General features: G+C 40.9%; 1 protein-coding gene across 2 annotated transcripts in view; it reads left to right on the top strand.

The window, feature by feature from the left end:
- Nucleotides 1–310: 310 nt before the first annotated feature.
- The window catches only part of LOC106582752 (sodium-coupled neutral amino acid transporter 3), a 63,246-nt gene continuing 43,614 nt past the window's right edge, over nt 311–19,942 (top strand). Inside the window, exon 1 of one of the 2 annotated variants that reach the window (XM_014166141.2) lies at nt 311–613. The gene's annotated coding sequence lies outside the window, so the exon portion shown is untranslated. The remainder of the gene's footprint in view (nt 614–19,942) is intronic. The other variant, XM_014166140.2, reaches the window with a different exon arrangement.

A 19,942-nucleotide genomic window follows, 5' to 3' on the forward strand; every position in this document is an offset into this window, starting at 1 on the left:
CTAAAATACACAAGTATGGAGCTAGCCTACAGGGTGTAACAGATCAATGTGCAGGGGTAAGAGGTAAAAGAGATATGTGGCCTACATGAAAGCAGGGTAAAGTGACTAGGCATGGGGATAGATAATAATAAGTGTACAGTAAAGAACAGAGTAGCAGAAGCATATGGTGAGTGTAAAATTGTGTGTATGTTTTGTGTGCACGTGTGTGTTTGTGCTACAGGCAATAAAAACTCAGAACATGAAAGTGAAGTGATGAGCGAAATGAGAGCCAATTTTCTGTAGTCCACCGTCCGTATCATTTTCTCACCGCGCGCAGAGAGTGGGAAGCATGAACGAACAGGATCTAGGGAAGGAGGCGGAACTTAAACGAGCTCAACAGCTCAGCTATACTTTAGACCATATACAAATGCCGTTAATATCTCAATCGACAATTTTCTGTTAGGCTACTACGAGAGATAATTGAGTGCGCGCGATTACGGTAGAGTTTATATAGAGAAGAGACCTAGGAGTCAAGAAACAGAAGAGGAAAGTATCGAGATAAAGTAGATGTATGTGTAAAATGTCTCATTAATCGCGGAATTCATTCGAAACAGCGTGGCACTCGACTCAACTGGTAAGATTTTAGCATATTCCAGTGTTTCATATTCCTGTGATTTGTGAAATGTTCGAACGTTTTGATCGATTGTTCCGCAATTTACTAGCCAACATAATTAATACAAACTTTTTTTTCTTCAAAACTATAGCTCGAGAATTGCATTTATGAAATAAACCCAATTGAGCGTAAACACATTGTTATAGACAATAAAAACTTCAAATAACCATTCCTTATTCACATGAATGAACAATGCCTTAATATCAAAAATACGATTTAATATGTCTATTTTTGTATTTATTTTGATCATCTTAATTTGCCTTGACGCGTAAATTTCACCACCATCTGCCTTCTTCGAAGGATTCAATTATAAATTAATTTCATTGTTTGTAATTTGAAGACTACGTAACACTCACATTTTAATTTGATATAGCCACCTTTCACAATATCTTTTGTGCACTCTATGTGTGATGACTCAAGTTTAATTGTCTGATAGCAAATGCTATGGTCCCTGATATTAACAAAATAATAGTACACTGTGAAAATAGAAAGACTCAAAACACCATGATTGTGTAATGAAACCATGATCAGTAGTGCACCTAACCTGATATTTTGTGTTTGGAGGGGTGTTTGAATCTAAACCCAATGCATGTGTTATGATACACAGAATAAAAAAATAAAAAAAACAGAATAGAAGTACTCTGAAACATCCAAAGTGGTTCTTCAATCTGAATATTGTTGTTTTTAAGTCTTGTGAAAGTGAGTGTAAAAGGCAGCATCAAAACACAATATATGTTTTAAAAAAATGTCAGACTGTGTCACTGCTACAATCAAATGATTAAGAAATGCAAAAAGTTTTTCGGCTAAATATTGATTGACCATATGGAGAATGGAGAATTCTCTATGAATTCTCTATTCTCTATGGAGAATATTTTGGGGTGGAATTCCACCTTTTTCTATGCTTTATAGATTACAGTGGTGTAAAGTACTTAAGTAAAAATACTTTCAAGTACTAATTAAGTGTTTTTTGGTATCTGTACTTTCCTTTACTATTTTTTATTTTTGACAACTTTTACTTTTACTTCACTACAGTCCTAAAGAAAATAATGTACTTTATACTCCATACATTTTCCCTGACACCTAAAAGTACTCGTTACATTTTGAATGCTTAGCAGGACAAGAAAATGGTCCAATTCATGCACTTATAAAGTCATCCCTACTGCCTCTGATCTGGCGGTCATCCCTACTGCCTCTGATCTGGAGGACTCACTAAACACAAATGCTTTGTTTGTAAATTATGTCTGAGTGTTGAAATGTGCCCCTGGCTATCCGTAAATAAAAAATAGATAATGGTGCAGTCTGGTTTGCTTAATATAAGGAATTTGAAATGATTTATACTTTTACTTTTGATACTTAAGTACATTTTAGCAATTACATTTACTTTTGAAACTTAAGTATATTTAAAACCAAATACTTTTAGACTTTTACTCAAGTAGTATTTTACTGGGTAACTTTCACTTTTACTTGAGTCATTATCTATTCATGTATCTTTACTTTTACTCAAGTATGACAATTTGGTACTTTTTCCACCACTGATAGATTAGGAACAGGAGGAGATTAAGAAGGAGCAGTGGCGTGTATTCATGGCTGCCAAAAACATATAAAATAATTTACAGTGCCTTCGGAAAGTATTCAGACCCCTTGACTTTTTCCACATGTTGTTATGTTACAACCTTATTCTAAAATCTATGATATTTTTTTCTCCTCATCGATCAAGAAATCTTTGCAAATTTAAATAAAAAATAAAAACCGGAAATATCACATTTACATAAGTATTCAGACCCTTTACTCAGTATTTTGTTGAAGTACCTTTGGCAGCGATTACAACCTTGAGTCTTCTTGGGTATGATGCTACAAGCTTGGCACACTTGTATTTGGGGAGGCTGGACCACTCAAGGACATTCAGAGACTTGTCCCGAAGCCACTCCTGTGTTGTCTTGGCTATATGCTTAGCACACGTTGTCCTGTTGGAAGGTGAACCTTCACCTGGGTCTGAGGTCTTGAGAGCGCTGGAGCAGATTTTCATCAAGGAGCTCTCTGTACTTTGCTCCGTTCATCTTTCCCTCGATCTTGACTAGTCTCCCAGTCCCTGCTTTTGAAAAACATGCTGCCACCACCATGCTTCACCGTAGGGATAGTGTCAGGTTTCCTCCTGACATGACGCTTGGCATTTAGGCCAAAGAGTTGAATCTTGGTCTCATCAGACCAGAGAATCTTGTTTCTCATGGTCTGAGAGACTTTAGGTGCCTTTTGGCAAACTCTGAATGTATCTCACTGGAGAATGCATCCGAGCCAGCGAAACAGCGCCCCTCTGTCTCTGTACGTGTAGCCCCCCCAACATTAATAGCCAATAAGCGTTGAGCTAAACTGAGTGTGCTAAACTGTAAATGGGCCTGGCGTACCAAAATAAAGTGTCAATGGAAGCAAGTTTGAATTTGGCATCAAACCAATCCCAGTACATCAAGCCAAACGTCATTGACAGAAGAAATGTTGAATTGTTGCATCTCGTTGTGTTGTTGTCCTCTGGTGGCTAGGTAGCTAAAATGGACCCTTTCCTAAATTAGCCATGGATGGAGATAGGGATTTGGACTTGTGGTTTTAATTAATTATCCGTACTGGCCAATAATTATAACAGCAATTGTCATCCAACCATAAATTCCTACATTGTGCCTCTGGTCTGAGAGGATGGAAGTAGCTAGATATAGACTAATGTCAACCAGCTGGCCAATTGTTGCACATGAAAGGAAGTTAGGGTAGCGAGCAAGCATTTTAGCCAGGTAGCCTAGGACAACAAAAACTAAAAGCGTGTACTGTATGACAATCATAGACTTTTTCGGCAACATGAAAGAGAGCAGAGGGCATTGGAGTTTCTCTACAAGTAGGGTGAGTCAACATGTTTTCTTCTTACACACACACACACACACACACACACACACACACACACACACACACACACACACACACACACACACACACACACACACACACACACACACACACACACACACACACACACACACACAGAAATCAGTACCATGGGAAGCCACATCATATTTACCTTAAAATTGATTGGACTAAATACTTTTTGGAATCTTTTAGTTGTCACTGTATTAGGCTAAGCATAGGTGATGTGATGATGTTGAATTTTTGAATTTGAAATGGTGCTAGTGGTGACAGCTCCTGATTTCTTTGCGAGTTGCGGTAATTCTCTGGTGTTCTAAATCAATAGTTGTTTAGTAGTCCGAATATGTCGGAAACAATAACTTGATTGACCATGCTGTAGGTCATGTAACTGTTTGTTAAATGCAATATGCTTTGTGGACTCTCCGGTTTTGTGATAAAACAAAAGGTGTGATTGAATTTATTCTGCCACTGCGACTTCTTATTGTCTCGGCCTAGGCCTGTATATCACGGTGGCAAGGCATATGAACTAACAGGTTATAGAGAAAACAACGAAATTATCACAACACGTAGATTTTAATATGGCTTTTTTCCCCTGGCTTGCCTTCCCCAGTGATTTTACCCACGCACCGCTACTGAGAAGTAGTCAAAATGGGACAGGCGGAAGCGGGAATTTAACCCCGATCGTAGGTTACATTTCAGGTTACATTTCATTGAACTTTCATTTGATTTTTACACACTCATCCACACAGCAAAAAAAAAAAAAATTCTGGGGTGAATTGAAATTGACAAAAAAACAAAAACACATACTGAATGCAAGTCATTTCAATGATTTGTTCATTTCATTTGACCCAAAAAAACATTTACAGTGAGGGAAAAAAGTATTTGATCCCCTGCTGATTTTGTACGTTTGCCCACTGATAAAGAAATGATCTGTCACGTCCTGACCAGTAAAAGGGGTTGTTTGTTATTATAGTTTGGTCAGGGGGTGTTTGTTTAGGGTGTTTTTTTTAGTGTATTTCTATATTTATTCTAGGTTTTCTATTTCTATGTCTAGTTTATTGGTTTGACCTTCAATTGGAGGCAGCTGTTTCTTGTTGCCTCTAATTCAAGGTCCTATGTAATAGGGGTGTTTTGTCCATGGGGTTTGTGGGTAGTTGTTTCTCTGTATAGACATTTTGTCCTTACAAGACTGTTTTTTCGTCGTTGTTTTGTTTCAGTGTTTTGTATCACGTTCTTTCTTTAAATAAAGAAGATGAGCATACACATTCCCGCTGCATTTTGGCCCACTCCTTACGACGAACGTGACATGATCAGTCTATCATTTTAAAGGTAGGTTTATTTGAACAGAATAACAACAACAAAAATCCAGAAAAACGCATGTCAAAAATGTTATAAATTGATTTGCATTTTAATGAGGGAAATAAGTATTTGAGCCCCTCTCAATCAGAAAGATTCCTGGCTCCCAGGTGTCTTTTATACAGGTAACGAGCTGAGATTAGGAGCACACTCTTAAAGGGAGTGCTCCTAATCTCAGCTTGTTACCTGTATAAAAGACACCTGTCCACAGAAGCAATCAATCAATCAAATTCCAAACTCTCCACCATGGCCAAGACCAAAGAGCTCTCCAAGGATGTCAGGGACAAGATTGTAGACCTACACAAGGCTGGAATGGGCTACAAGACCATCGCCAAGCAGCTTGGTGTGAAGGTGACAACATTTGGTGCGATTATTTGCAAATGGAAGAAACACAAAAGAACTGTCAATCTCCCTCGGCCTGGGGCTCCATGCAAGATCTCACCTCGTGGAGTTGCAATGATCATGAGAACGGTGAGGAATCAGCCCAGAACTACACGGGAGGATCTTGTCAATGATCTCAAGGCAGCTGGGACCATAGTCACCAAGAAAACAAGTGGTAACACACTACGCCATGAAGGACTGAAATCCTGCAGCCCGCAAGGTCCCCCTGCTCAAGAAAAGCACATATACATGCCCGTCTGAAGTTTGCCAATGAACATCTGAATGATTCAGAGGACAACTGGGTGAAAGTGTTGTGGTCAGATGAGACCAAAATGGAGCTCTTTGGCATCAACTCAACTCGCCGTGTTTGGAGGAGGAGGAATGACCCCAAGAACACCATCCCCACTGTCAAACATGGAGGTGGAAACATTATGCTTTGGGGGTGTTTTTCTGCTAAGGGGACAGGACAACTTCACCGCATCAAAGGGACGATGGACGGGGCCAAGTACCGTCAAATCTTGGGTGAGAACTTCCTTCCCTCAGCCAGGGCATTGAAAATGGGTCGTGGATGGGTATTCCAGCATGACAATGACCCAAAACACATGGCCAAGGCAACAAAGGAGTGGCTCAAGAAGAAGCACATTAAGGTCCTGGAGTGGCCTAGCCAGTCTCCAGACCTTAATCCCATAGAAAATCTGTGGAGGGAGCTGAAGGGTCGAGTTGCCAAACGTCAGCCTCAAAACCTTAATGACTTGGCGAAAATCTGCAAAGAGGAGGGGACAAAATCCCTCCTGAGATGTGTGCAAACCTGGTGGCTAACTACAAGAAACGTCTGACCTCTGTGATTGCCAACAAGGGTTTTGCCACCAAGTACTAAGTCATGTTTTGCAGAGGGGTCAAATACTTATTTCCCTCATTAAAATGCAAATCAATTTATAACATTTTTGACATGCGTTTTTCTGGATTTTTTTGTTGTTATTCTGCCTCTCACTGTTCAAATAAACCTACCATTAAAATTATAGACTGATCATTTCTTTGTAAGTGGGCAAACGTACAAAATCAGCAGGGGATCAAATACTTTTTTCCCTCACTGTAAGAATAAATCCAACTTAATATGTTGCTTGAAATGTAAGTATATTTTATGAGGATAACCAAAGGATATCAAAACAATGATGAGGTCGACCCATTCCCACTTTTCCAACTTTTAATGGTGTCAGCAAATACAATATCCTGCAAACCTCTAGTTACTGCTGGTGTATTGAGAACTTTGCACACCAATGCCTGCCAAAATGGGTTAAACTGGCAAATGATCAGATACATATATCAATGTTAAACATTAAAATACTCTAGAAGAAGTGAGTTCATTCTGCAGTAGACAGGATTTGAAACACCATTATAGTTTTTAGAAGCTATAGCGAGAGGAAACAACACCAAAAAATAAAGTATCTAATTCTGCTCTAAACAGAACTCGACACACCAAAATAGGGTTTTCAACCATAACCAGTGCTCCCAGTCCCTGGCAAGGTGTTGCACAACAGTTGATTAAGTGGTATTACAACACACCATGTAATGTTTCAAACTATCTCAGGATGATTTAAGGTTTTGTCTCCTTCACTTTGGTGGCAGCTCAGTTGCCATTAGTTTGGTGTTACAACGCAATTTTAACAGTGTATAACCCACCATAGCCTACTGAATATGTGAGTTTGGAAGTAAAATCCTTCACTGAATAAAACAAAAAAAGAGAAAAAAAAAACCGAGACGGGTTTGAGTGAGAGGTCTAATTGATCTTTCCAAGTTGCCACACAACGCTCCAAAGTTTGCATAGTTCCTAATTTCAATGTACTTTTATGACTCAGAGATGAGTCTTTAACTATAAGGTGCAATTTGAGCTCTCCTAGCTGTGCCGTTGAGGAACTAAAGCAAAGACACTTCTAGTTGTTTTCTTTAGAACACACCCCTGCATCCCTGCCTTTACACAGTTACTGCTGTTGTTTACGCAATCCAAAAACAGTCCATTTATAAATCTCAATCTGGGTCATGTGGTCATAATTTGAAAGCTTGTTCTGTTCAACATGGCTAGCTAAATTATAAAATAGGATTTTACGGTGTTAGGCTTTCACTAACACCGTAAGAGAAGATGATCGTAATTTTGGTGCGCATATGCAGTCATGAGTGCATTCAGATGCGTGGTCCGCAGCAAATGTTCTTCATAATACAACAAACATACCCTGGGTTGTTCTGAACAGAATGAGGCTATATCATCTTGTAACTTTACATCAAGTATAGTGATCATAAACGTTGTGAGATGGAACTCTGTTACATTCATTATTTGATTGGGAGAAAGCCATGAATAATACAATGAAGCGTAGCATTCCTTTTAATGTAGCCTATCGAATGAAGAGAGAAGGGAATATTGGCTTTTTTTTTTAAACAGCTAAACACAAGATAGTTAAGGAGAGTCCTTATATACACTGCTCAAAAAAATAAAGGGAACACTAAAATAACACATCCTAGATCTGAATGAATTAAATAATCTTATTAAATACTGTTTTTCTTTACATAGTTGAATGTGCTGACAACAAAATCACACAAAAATAATCAATGGAAATCCAATTTATCAACCCATGGAGGTATGGATTTGGAGTCACACTCAAAACTAAAGTGGAAAACCACACTACAGGCTGATCCAACTTTGATGTAATGTCCTTAAAACAAGTCAAAATGAGGCTCAGTAGTGTGTGTGGCCTCCACGTGCCTGTATGACCTCCCTTCAACGCCTGGGCATGCTCCTGATGAGGTGGCGGATGGTCTCCTGAGGGATCTCCTCCCAGACCTGGACTAAAGCATCCGCCAACTCCTGGACAGTCTGTGGTGCAACGTGGCGTTGGTGGATGGAGCGAGACATGATGTCCCAGATGTGCTCAATTGGATTCAGGTCTGGGGAACGGGCGGGCCAGTCCATAGCATCAATGCCTTCCTCTTGCAGGAACTGCTGACACACTCCAGCCACATGATGTCTAGCATTGTCTTGCATTAGGAGGAACCCAGGGCCAACCGCACCAGCATATAGTCTCACAAGGGGTCTGAGGATCTCATCTCGGTACCTAATGGCAGTCAGGCTACCTCTGGCGAGCACATGGAGGGCTGTGCGGCCCCCCAAAGAAATGCTACCCCACACCATGACTGACCCACCGCTAAACCGGTCATGCTGGAGGATGTTGCAGGCAGCAGAACGTTCTCCACGGCGTCTCCAGACTGTCACGTCTGTCACATGTGCTCAGTGTGAACCTGCTTTCATCTGTGAAGAGCACAGGGCGCCAGTGGCGAATTTGCCAATATTGGTGTTCTCTGGCAAATGCCAAACGTCCTGCACGGTGTTGGGCTGTAAGCACAACCCCCACCTGTGGACGTCGGGCCCTCATACCACCCTCATGGAGTCTGTTTCTGACCGTTTGAGCAGACACATGCACATTTGTGGCCTGCTGGAGGTCATTTTGCAGGGCTCTGGCAGTGCTTCTCCTGCTCCTCCTTGCACAAAGGCGGAGGTAGCGGTCCTGCTGCTGGGTTGTTGCCCTCCTACGGCCTCCTCCACGTCTCCTGATGTACTGGCCTGTCTCCTGGTAGCGCCTCCATGTTCTGGACACTATGCTGACAGACACAGCAAACCTTCTTGCCACAGCTCGCATTGATGTGCCATCCTGGATGACCTGCACTACCTGAGCCACTTGTGTGGGTTGTAGACTCCGTCTCATGCTACCACTAGAGTGAAAGCACCGCCAGCATTCAAAAGTGACCAAAACATCAGCCAGGAAGCATAGGAACTGAGAAGTGGTCTGTGGTTACCACCTGCAGAACCACTCTTTTATTGGGGGTGTCTTGCTAATTGCCTATAATTTCCACCTTTTCTCTATTCCATTTGCACAACAGCATGTGAGATGTATTGTCAATCAGTGTTGCTTCCTAAGTGGACAGTTTGATTTCACAGAAGTGTGATTGACTTGGAGTTACATTGTGTTGTTTCAGTGTTCACTTTATTTTTTTGAGCAGTATATATATATATATATATACAAATAAAATTGGTTATAGCTTAAAGGCTTCGGTTCGGCTGGCGTCTAGTGTCTAAAAATCTAGAAAATAGCAGCAATAGTACTCCTTGTCTATCTTGAAACGCATCAAAATAGTCTGAATTAATCTAAAGTGACCCATGAAATCTGTCATAAATGTGTACTTTTTGCCGAGGAGATCTTAGTCGCCCAACTTTACATCTACATCTAACTAAAATGTTTGGTGCAGTATTTCTCAAGTGAAAAAATGTGCATGAAAATGATTAGTCTCTCTTTGAATGACAACAAACTAAGGATTCTTCTTTGAAGAATCCCTACTGTTGACCAACACCGATGAAGTGGCGTAGACTTTGGCTACCGACTTCGGCTTGCCTCGAGAAAAAATGTGTGCACGAACAATTGAAAAAAAACCTTGCAGAAGACCAAACCTAACAAAAGCGTCACAAAATGTCATAGTATATGCACAAACTGCTCCGAACTGTTTCGGCTGAGAAGCATGTGGATGCCTTAAAGACCTGCATAGGACACAGAGAGAAAGAAACAATATTTAATGACTGGACATTTTGCCCTGCTTTGGTGGAATTCTCTCCTCTGTTGCCTACATTCCTCTCTTGCGTTCTGTTTCACATATTTATTAAAATGGGCTATAGTAAATAGGAATAGGCAAATTACTCTGAATGTCTTTTGTGTGCTGCCCTGCAGTGTGCTGCGATACTCTGTTCTTTACTGCGTAGCACCAGTCAATTTCAAATAGGCTAAACCATCGTCTGTCACATAACAATGTCGTTACCACGATCACTGTCAATCATCGTCGATAGACGATGCCATCATAATATTCCCCTACCCTAGCATCCCGTGGTATTGTCATGAAGAAGGCAACAAGTAACCTAGAGACCATAAAACAGTGCATGCTGGACATCAAGCACATATCCCGAAATTAATGTGGTAATTGACACTAATGTTTCACTAATGCTCGCTCCACTAAGGTTAGTTTGAGCACAGTCTGCCACAGTCTGCCATGTGTCAAGTCTTCCTATTTACTGCCCCTGAGATGACCATTGAAAGGTATTTTCTACATAATCTGTTGAAATGACATTTCAGTACATTTCAGTGTGGACCAGTTAATTTCAGTTGAAACTGACAAGTGTTTCTGGCCAGCTGGGGCACATATTTATTTTGGTGGAGTTTGACTCTAGACCTGCATGAGTGTCCATGATTTCCCGGGACAGGAGCTGGGGTGTGATGCTTTGGACTTTGGCCTTTATCTAAACACTACTAACCAACACGAGGGGCAGGGCCAGGGTTCATGAGGCTGGAGAACAGGGCAGATAAGCAGGACCACGGTCAATGATCCCCCAGCTAGGCCATGACGGATTGGATTAGATCAGTGGTCACCAACCTTTTCTGAGTCAAGATCACTTTCTGAGTCCATAAGCAGGCCTGAGATCTACCACTCAGATTACATTATTTTAACAGATTACATTTAAAGAACATAAGCCTATGCAACATTAACCTATTAAAAACAGTTCTGTAGCAATTAGGTTTGTGCAGTAGGCTCAGCCAGGTCACCCATTATACAAGTCAGTATTAGAAGTCCATCCAATTCTGAGGATATTGGGAAATGAGTTGGAAATTGGCCACTAGGGGCAACAGTGAGCGATGTTAACTTCAAGTATGTTCCGGTTTTGCTAGAGTGTTGTGGATGTCGATGGGTGTAAGCATCTACCTCTGGTGCAAAATGTTGCATGTGTTTGAATCCAGCAATAGAAAGTTGTTTTGAGATTTTTGTTTTAGCCTATCCCAAACCTTAACCCTTGCCTTAACCATTTAGAGTTCATGCCTAACCTTATGATTTCGGAGTTAATGCCTAAACTCACTTTAAACACTTCAAAATTTGACGTTTGGAACAACTTTCGAAAAGTGACGTTTAAGAAACATGGATGAACATCTAATTCTGACCTGAGACTGTGAGAGCTTGTTGGTAGTGTCACGATCACACTGTCCTCGAACTCCCTGTCATAAATAAGCCAAGGCGCAGCGTGCCGGTAATTCCACATCCTTTATTTAGAAGTGAAACCGAACAAAACAATAAAGAGGATAAACAGAAAGAAACGTGACGTTCTGGGGCTGCTCAAAGGCAGCTGCACAAAAACAAGATCCCACAACTCAAGGAGGGAAAAAGGGCTGCCTAAGTATGGTTCCCAATCAGAGACAACGATTGACAGCTGCCTCTGATTGGAAACCATACCTGGCCAAAACATAGAAATAAAATACATAGAATGCCCACACCATATCACACCCTGACCTAACTAAACAGAGAAAAATGGCTCTCTCAGGTCAGGGCGTGACAGGTAGGCTATAGGCCCAATTCATTATCACAGCATATTGGCTATGCTTGAATTGCCCTACTAATGTTGTTCTTCTCAGACAGTGTAGAAATGATTTCCAAATTGTAGGTATATGATCACACTGGTAATAGATTATTTGTTGTATTACTTGTGAGGCACAGCTGAGTGAGCGTAATAATTAGCTTTTATTTTATTTTACTGGACTGATGGCCTGCATCTGATGGTCAGTCTAAGGGGAGGGAGGAAGGGAGAGAGCAGCATTGAGTCTGCATCGTGAGGCTGTCTAACCGTCCCTCCGCTGTCCCTCCCTCCTCTGTGGAAAGGGGACACAAGTCTTCCAGCTGATGGCGAAACTCAAGTCGCATTGCATTATTTCTGCCTCATGCACCAAATCATGTTGTCATTCATATGGCCAGAGAAAGTGAAATATTCCTTGATATTAAAAAAGACACAAGCCGCTAATAATAACAACACTTTGCTGTACCCATTCAGTGCTGGTTGTAGCGTGAGTGGAAGCAGGGAGAACAAGCATTTTATGGCTTATAAAATTGTTGAACAAAGTGTTGACAGTGCTGAATAACAACTTAAGCATGACCTTACTTATAAAAACAGCAGCTCTTTGTTGTATTCATTGAGTCTCTGTCAAGTTAAGGTTTTAAACGTTTTGAAATCTCACAGTATCAATTTTGCTGTGCGCTCAAGGCTTCTTTTTACAGCCTATGGCTCGAGAAAACTGGGTGATCTGAGCTATCTGATTGGCCAGCGGTAGGCCTATAGGTGCACTTGATTTGCTCTCTGGGCCTGCCGGGTTTGCAGAGTTATACCTTCAGACACATGAAATGGTTCAAAATGGGAAAACTTTGCCATCCCGGTGCTAGGGTAGCTGAATCAAGTGCACCTACCACCAACAGCGCTAAAAGTAAAAAAGAATAATACAGAAATGTTTGATGATCGACTAGGAATGCCTCGCGATCGACTGGTGACCACTGGAGTAGATGATTGGTTGACCTGGCTCAGTATTCAAGATGTGATTGGTGGGTGGCTGGGGACCAGGCTGGATGGGAAAGGGGCCCAGCTGTACTCTCCTGTCTGTCTGAAGTGAAAAGCCCTGTGAATAGTTCTGTTTGAGCCAAGCATCCGGCTCTGTTAAAGTGGAGTTTATTCTTATCCCAGTCCTTTCTCTATCTGGGCCAGACAGGCCCCCTTCGGACCTGACCTTGTCACATTCTGTATTAATATACACTACCGTTCAAAATTTTGGGGTCACTTAGAAATGTCCTTGTTTTTTAAAGAAAAGCATATTTTTTGTCCATTAAAATAACATCAAATTGATCAGAAATACAGTGTAGACATTGTTAATGTTGTAAATGACTATTGTAGTTGGAAACGGCTGATTTTTAATGGAATATCTACATAGGCGTACAGAGGCCCATTATCAGCAACCATCACTCCTGTGTTCCAATGGCACGTTGTGTTAGCTAATCCAAGTTTATCATTTTAAAAGGCTAATTGACCATTAGAAAACCCTTTTGCAATTATGTTAGCACAGCTGAAAACTGTTGTTCTGGTTAAAGAAGCACTAAAACTGGCCTTCTTCAGACTAGTTGAGTATCTGGAGCATCAGCATCTGTGGGTTCGATTACAGGCTCAAAAGTGGGCAGAAACAAAGAACATTCTTCTGCAACTCGTCAGTCTATTCTTGTTCTGAGAAATGAAGGCTATTCCATGCGAGAAATTGCCAAGAAACTGAAGATCTTGTACAATGCTGTGTACTACTCCCTTCACAGAACAGCGCAAACTGGCTCTAACCAGAATAGAAAGAGGAGTGGGAGGCCCCGGTGCACAACTGAGCAAGAGGACAAGTACATTAGAGTGTCTAGTTTGAGAAACAGATGCCTCACAAGTCCTCAACTGGCAGCTTCATTAAATTGTACCCGCAAAACACTAGTCTCAACGTCAACAGTGAAGAGGCGACTCCGGGATGCTGGCCTTCTAGGCAAAGAAAAAGGCATATCTCAGACCGGCCAATAAAAAGAAAAGATTAAGATGGGCAAAAGAACACAGACACTGGACAGAGGAACATTGGAAAAAAGTGTTATGGACAGACGAATCTAAGTTTGAGGTGTTCTGATTACAAAGAAGAACATTCGTGAGACGCAGAAAAAATGTAAAGATGCTGGAGGAGTGCTTGACGCCATCTGTCAAGCATGGTGGAGGAAATGTGATGGTCTGGGGGTGCTTAGATGGCGGTAAAGTGGGAGATTTGTACAGGGTAAAAGGGATCTTGAAGAAGGAAGGCTATCACTCCATTTTGCAACGCCATGCCATACCCTGTGGACAGCGCTTAATTGGAGCCAATTTCCTCCTACAACAGGACAATGACCCAAAGCACAGCTCCAAACTATGCAATAACTATTTAGGGAAGAAGCAGTCAGCTGGTATTCTGTCTATAACGGAGTGGCCAGCACAGTCACCGGATCTCAACCCTATTGAGCTGTTGTGGGAGGAGCTTGACCATATGATACTTAAGAAGTGCCCATCAAGCCAATCCAACTTGTGGGAGGTGCTTCAAGAAGCATGGGGGAAATCTCTTCAGATTACCTTAACAAATTGACAACTAGAATGCCAAAGGCCTGCAAGGCTGTAATTGCTACAAATGGAGGATTCTTTGACGAAGCAAAGTTTGAAGGACTCAATTATTATTTCAATAGAAAAATCATTATTTATAACCTTATCAACTTCTTGACTATATTTCCTATTCATTTTGCAACTCATTTCATGTATGTTTTCTTGGAAAACAAGGACATTTCTCAGTGACCCCAAACTTTGAACGGTAGTGTAGTTCAACTCACAGGACAGTCTTTGTTGATGTTTTTGATGTATTGTTCCAGCCACCTATAGGGTCACTATACAGTATTTAAAACATTTTAATATTTCACCTTTATTTAACCAGGTAGGCTAGTTGAGAACAAGTTCTCATTTACAACTGCGACCTGGCCAAGATAAAGCAAAGCAGTGCAACACAGAGTTACACATGGAATAAACAAACATACAGTCAATAATAAAATAGAAAAAGTCTATATACAGTGTGTGCAAATGAGGTAGGATAAGGGAGGTAAGGCAATAAATAGGCCATAGTGGCGAAATAATTACAATATAGCAATATTGAAATGGCTGCTGGTGTGTAACTGGAGTTGTACTGTAATGACCTGTTGAGGTTTCCATCCCAGAATATCACAAACGATACCATGGAATGCCATAGCTTTCATGAAGGAAGAAATTGTCACGGCTGTCGAAGGAGCAGACCAAAGTGCAGCGTGGTTGTAGTTCCACATTTTCTTTAATCCGTGAAACGTTGCAATACATAAATAACTGAATAGACAAAACAACAAACCGTGACACAGAGTGAAACAAACACTAGTCAAAATATAATAACCCACAAACCCCAGGAAGAAAAACCCCTACTTAAATATGATCTCCAATCAGAGACAACGAGGACCAGCTGCCTCCAATTGGAGATCAACAAAAAACTCAACATAGAAATAGAAACCTAGAACATAAACATAGAAATACAAAACATAGAAAAACACAAAACACCCCCTGTCACGCCCTGACCTACTCTACCATAAAAAATAACCTCTTACTATGGTCAGGACGTGACAGAAATGCTAATAGTTATGACTGTATAATTCTCGTTACAGTACTGTAGTACTGATATTTTGATATTTTGATATTTTGATAAGTTCATCATGATCTTCCATGGTGAAAAACTAACAAGATAGCTGCTGATGTATAAAGCAGCTCTAAAGATCCTTATTGGAGACTCACCGAGACACTCACTTTCTTTTACTGGCTGCTGCTGTACAATACATTCTGATATACAGGTAACTGCCAGAATAATGAAAACACTTAAATAAATGAGGTATACAAAGTATATTGAAAGCAGGTGCGTCCATACAGGTGTGGTTCCTTAGTTAATTAAGCAATTTACACAGTGCCATGTATTCATTGATGCCAAGGGAAGCCAGGACTTCCCAAAATATTCCATCAATTCTCAAGTGGCTGAATCTGACCGGAGAAATCATCCAAGCGAGGGAAACAGCTCCCCTCTCTCTCAGTATGTGTAGCCCATGTATCGGATTCTGTCTGGACCAATAGATTATAACATGTTGCCGCCGTAGCATTTGATTGATTGATGCCAGCAAGCATTTGGCCTCCCTTGATAAAAAAAATTTATAAAGGAATTAGGCAACTGTGGGTGGCCCTGGTGTAGCAAAATGCCTCCATGGGAGGCCAGTTTGGATTTGGCTTCACACCAATCAAATAAATTCCTACGCAAAAAGTCATTTTCAGAAAAACGTGTCTGTTTCTGGTCTGCTTGTGTTGATGTCCTGCAGTAGCTAGCTTGCTAAATCTGCCCTTTCCTAAGCCATGGATGGAGATGGGGATTTGTACTTGTGGTTTTGACTTAATTCTCTTTACAGGCCAATGATTATGATGACGATTCAGATCTAACCATAAATTACTATATTGTGCCACTGGCCTGAGACGATTGAAGTTCAATATGTAGCCTAGATGTAGCCTAGTAGGCTCACGTTAACTAGCTAGCTAACTTAGCGGGTTCATTGTTAGCCATGCAAGGAAGTTAGGCTAGCAAGCATTTTAGCTAGGTAGCCTATAAAAATAAAAGTGTATGAGCCATAGACCGTTTTGCCAACATGAAAGAGAGGAGCATGGCATTTGCATTCAACTAGTCTACAAGTAGCGTGAGTTAAAAAAAAAATGTTTACTTGCGCATGCACACACATACACCTGTACAGACATAAATCCTTGCCATGGACAGACTCATAATATTTAGAACAATTGATTGGACAATTTTGTTTTCAATCTATTAAACAAAGCATATAGCCTTGTTTATTTGCTGTTTAAATGTTTAAGTTGAAATGGAATAGCGGAGGCAGTGCTCCTGTTGTCTTTGTGTTGACTTGAGGTAACTGTGGTTCTAAATCAGAGTTGTTTTTGTAAACTGTCATAAACATTAACTTGCTTGACCATGCTGCAGGTCATATACTGTAACTGTTTGTTATGTGCAATATTTGCTTTGTGAACTTCACCGGACAGATGTTGCTCTCCGGTTTTGTGATGAAACAAACGTATGTGTAGTTGAATTTTCCTCAAAACTGTGTGACTGTTGTCTTTTTGTTGTCACGGCTTTACTGTATGTCACGGTGGCGTATGAACGAATGGGTTATAGAGCAAACAAATATCACAACATACTGTAGGTTGTAATATGGCTTTTTTACTGGCTTGGCTTCCTCAGTGATTTTACCCAGGCACCGCTACTGAATTTACATCCCATTAACATGCTTCGGGTCATGTATAAAAATGCTGGCCAGGCCATTATTTTGTCTACCGTGCTGAAATCTAATGTTATTTGTCACATGCTTCATTATCAACAGATGTAGACTAACAGTGAAATGATTACTTACGGGTCCTTTTCCAACAATGCAGAGTAAAATAAAATATACGAAAATGCAAATAAAAAATAGAAATAGTGACACGAGGAATAAATAACAATAACAAATACAAATACCATGGCTATATACAGAGTTCCGGTACCGAGTAACAGCTTCTACCCCAGTACCGGGGTTAGAAGCTGTTCAGGGTCCTGTTGGTTCAAAGCTTGGCGCACTGGTACCGCTTGCTGTGCGATAGCAGAGAGAACAGTCTATGGCTTGGGTGGCTGGAGTCTGTCAATTTTTGGGATGACAATGCCCCGAGTGGTCACTGAATTGTTTGATGAGCATGAAAACGATGTAAAGCATCTGCCATGGCCGTCTCAGTCACCAGATCTTAACCCAAATGAACACTTATGGGAGATTCTGGAGCAGCTGCCTGAGACAGCGCTTTCCACCACCATCAACAAAACACAAAATTATGGAATTTCTGGTTGAAGAATGGTGTTGCATCCTTCCAATAGAGTTCCAAACACTTGTAGAATCTATGCCAAGGTGCATTGAAGCTGTTCTGGCCCGTGGTGTCCCGATGCCATATTAAGACACTTTATGTTGGTGTTTCCCTTATTTTGTCACTTCACTTTATGTTGGTGTTTCCCTTATTTTGTCAGTTACCTGTATCTGTCCATTGCTAGGCATACAAATACGATTATTTCTTAATACATTTGAATCTACAGACCCTGGTTTGATCCCGGGCTGTATTGCAGCCGGCTGTGATCAGTCCGTAGGGCGGTGTACTATTGGCCCAGCGTCGTCCTGGTTAGGGTTTGACTGGTGTAGGCCGTTATTGTAAATAAGAATTTGTTCTTAACTGACTTGTCTAGTTAAACAAAAGGTTAAATAAAGAATGACAAAATAAACAAGGTCTAGTTGTGGCCACAATTTAACTAAATTGTGAGCGACTGTTGACAGAATACATTGCTTGACTGCCGCGAGGCTGATAAGCAAAGTTGTTTGCGAACTACAGCCCCCAAAACGATTTTTTCTCAAGTTTGTTGAGCAGAGGCTGTGTATGTTTTGGTTCTACAAAGCTGTGTCCATCATAACATTCAATTGGCAATTCATTTAATTTATTCTTGCAACATGTGATCAGTTCTAAACATGTATTTTTCTTCTTTATGCTCATGATCTATTTCCCTGCACGCATATCACAGACAGTTGGCACTTGGTGGTTGGAGCATATCTCTGGAGCTGCTGAGCCTGGAGGAGCATGATTAATCCTGCTGTAGGACTCATTGCGGGCAGCACTAGCAGGTCAAATGAATGACTAAATTGAACGAGTCCGTCAGAAAAATAAATCATGCCTCTCCAGTCAGTAAAGAGTCTTTCATAAAGAATGAATCGTTCGCAAACTGCACATCACTAGTAGCTTGTGAAGTCACAAGTGTAAGCAGAGCCAATGGAGCCATCCTGACCTGGGCTCAGACCCAAAGTTGTGCCTCAACTGTCAGAAGAAGCGAAGTAGCGCCTGGAGCCTAATTGCAAAGTGGCTCTGTGGCTAACACTCTGTTACCAGGCTGTTACTTAGAGCAATGTTCCCTCTATGTAACCTCTATAATGAAGTCAGCTCGGGAGGTTCATTTCTTTCATAAGAATTCTCAGCTGGGTATGTGTTTAATTCAGTGCCACTGACATTTTATTTTGCATACCTGTCCTATCATGTAGGTTGATTACTCACTTTGCAGTAAGTTGACATTTCGCCCCTGTTGCTTCTAAGAACAATGCTTAAAACTCTTTTGGCATAGGGGGCAGCATTGGGAAGTTTGGATGAAAAGCGTGCCCAGAGTAAACTGCCTGTTACTCAGGTCCAGAAGCTAGAATATGCATATACTTAGTATATTTGGATAGAAAACACTCGAAAGTTTCCAAAACTGTTAAAATAATGTCTGTGAGAATAACAGAACTCATATGGCAAGCGAAAACCTTGCAGTTTTCAAGTGAATGCCTATCGAATATCCAGTGTCTGTGGGGTCAGATTGCACTTCCTAAGGCTTCCACTAGATGTCAACAGTCTTTAGAAGTTGTTTCAGGCTTCTATTGTGAAAGGGGAGGGAATAATTGCACTCTAAGCAGATGGCCCAGGTGAAAGCCTTTAGTTTAGTCACGTTTGTGGCCGTGAGCGCGAGCTCCGTACCCTTTCCTTTCTAATGAAAACAGTATTGTCCGGTTGAAACATTATTGAATATTTATGATAAAAACACCCTAAGGATTGATTAGAAACATCGTTTGACATGTTTCTATGAACTCAAATGGAACTTTTTCGACTTTTCGTCTAGACTTTGTGTCCGCGCTTTGTGCATTTGGATTACTGGACTAAACGCACAACAAAAAGGAGGAACAAAAAGGAGGTATTTGGACATAAAGATGAACTTTATTGAACAAAACAAACATTTATTGTCTAACATGGAGACCTGGGAGTGCCATCAGATGAAGATCATCAAAGGTAAGTGATTAATTTTAATGCTATTTCTGACTTTTGTGACACCTCTCCTTGGTTGGAAAATGGCTGTATGGTTTTTGTGGCTAGGCGCTGACCTAACATAATCGCATGGTGTGCTTTCGCCGTAAAGCCTTTTTGAAATCGGACACAGCGGCTGGATTAACAAGAAGTGTATCTTTAATCGTATGTATAACACTTGTATCTTATATCAATGTTTATGGTGAGTATTTCTGTAATTTGATGTGGCTCTCTCCATTTTCACCGGATGTTTGTTTGAGACA

Source organism: Salmo salar, chromosome ssa22 (assembly GCF_905237065.1).
Source record: "Salmo salar chromosome ssa22, Ssal_v3.1, whole genome shotgun sequence".
Classification (NCBI taxonomy): domain Eukaryota; kingdom Metazoa; phylum Chordata; class Actinopteri; order Salmoniformes; family Salmonidae; genus Salmo; species Salmo salar.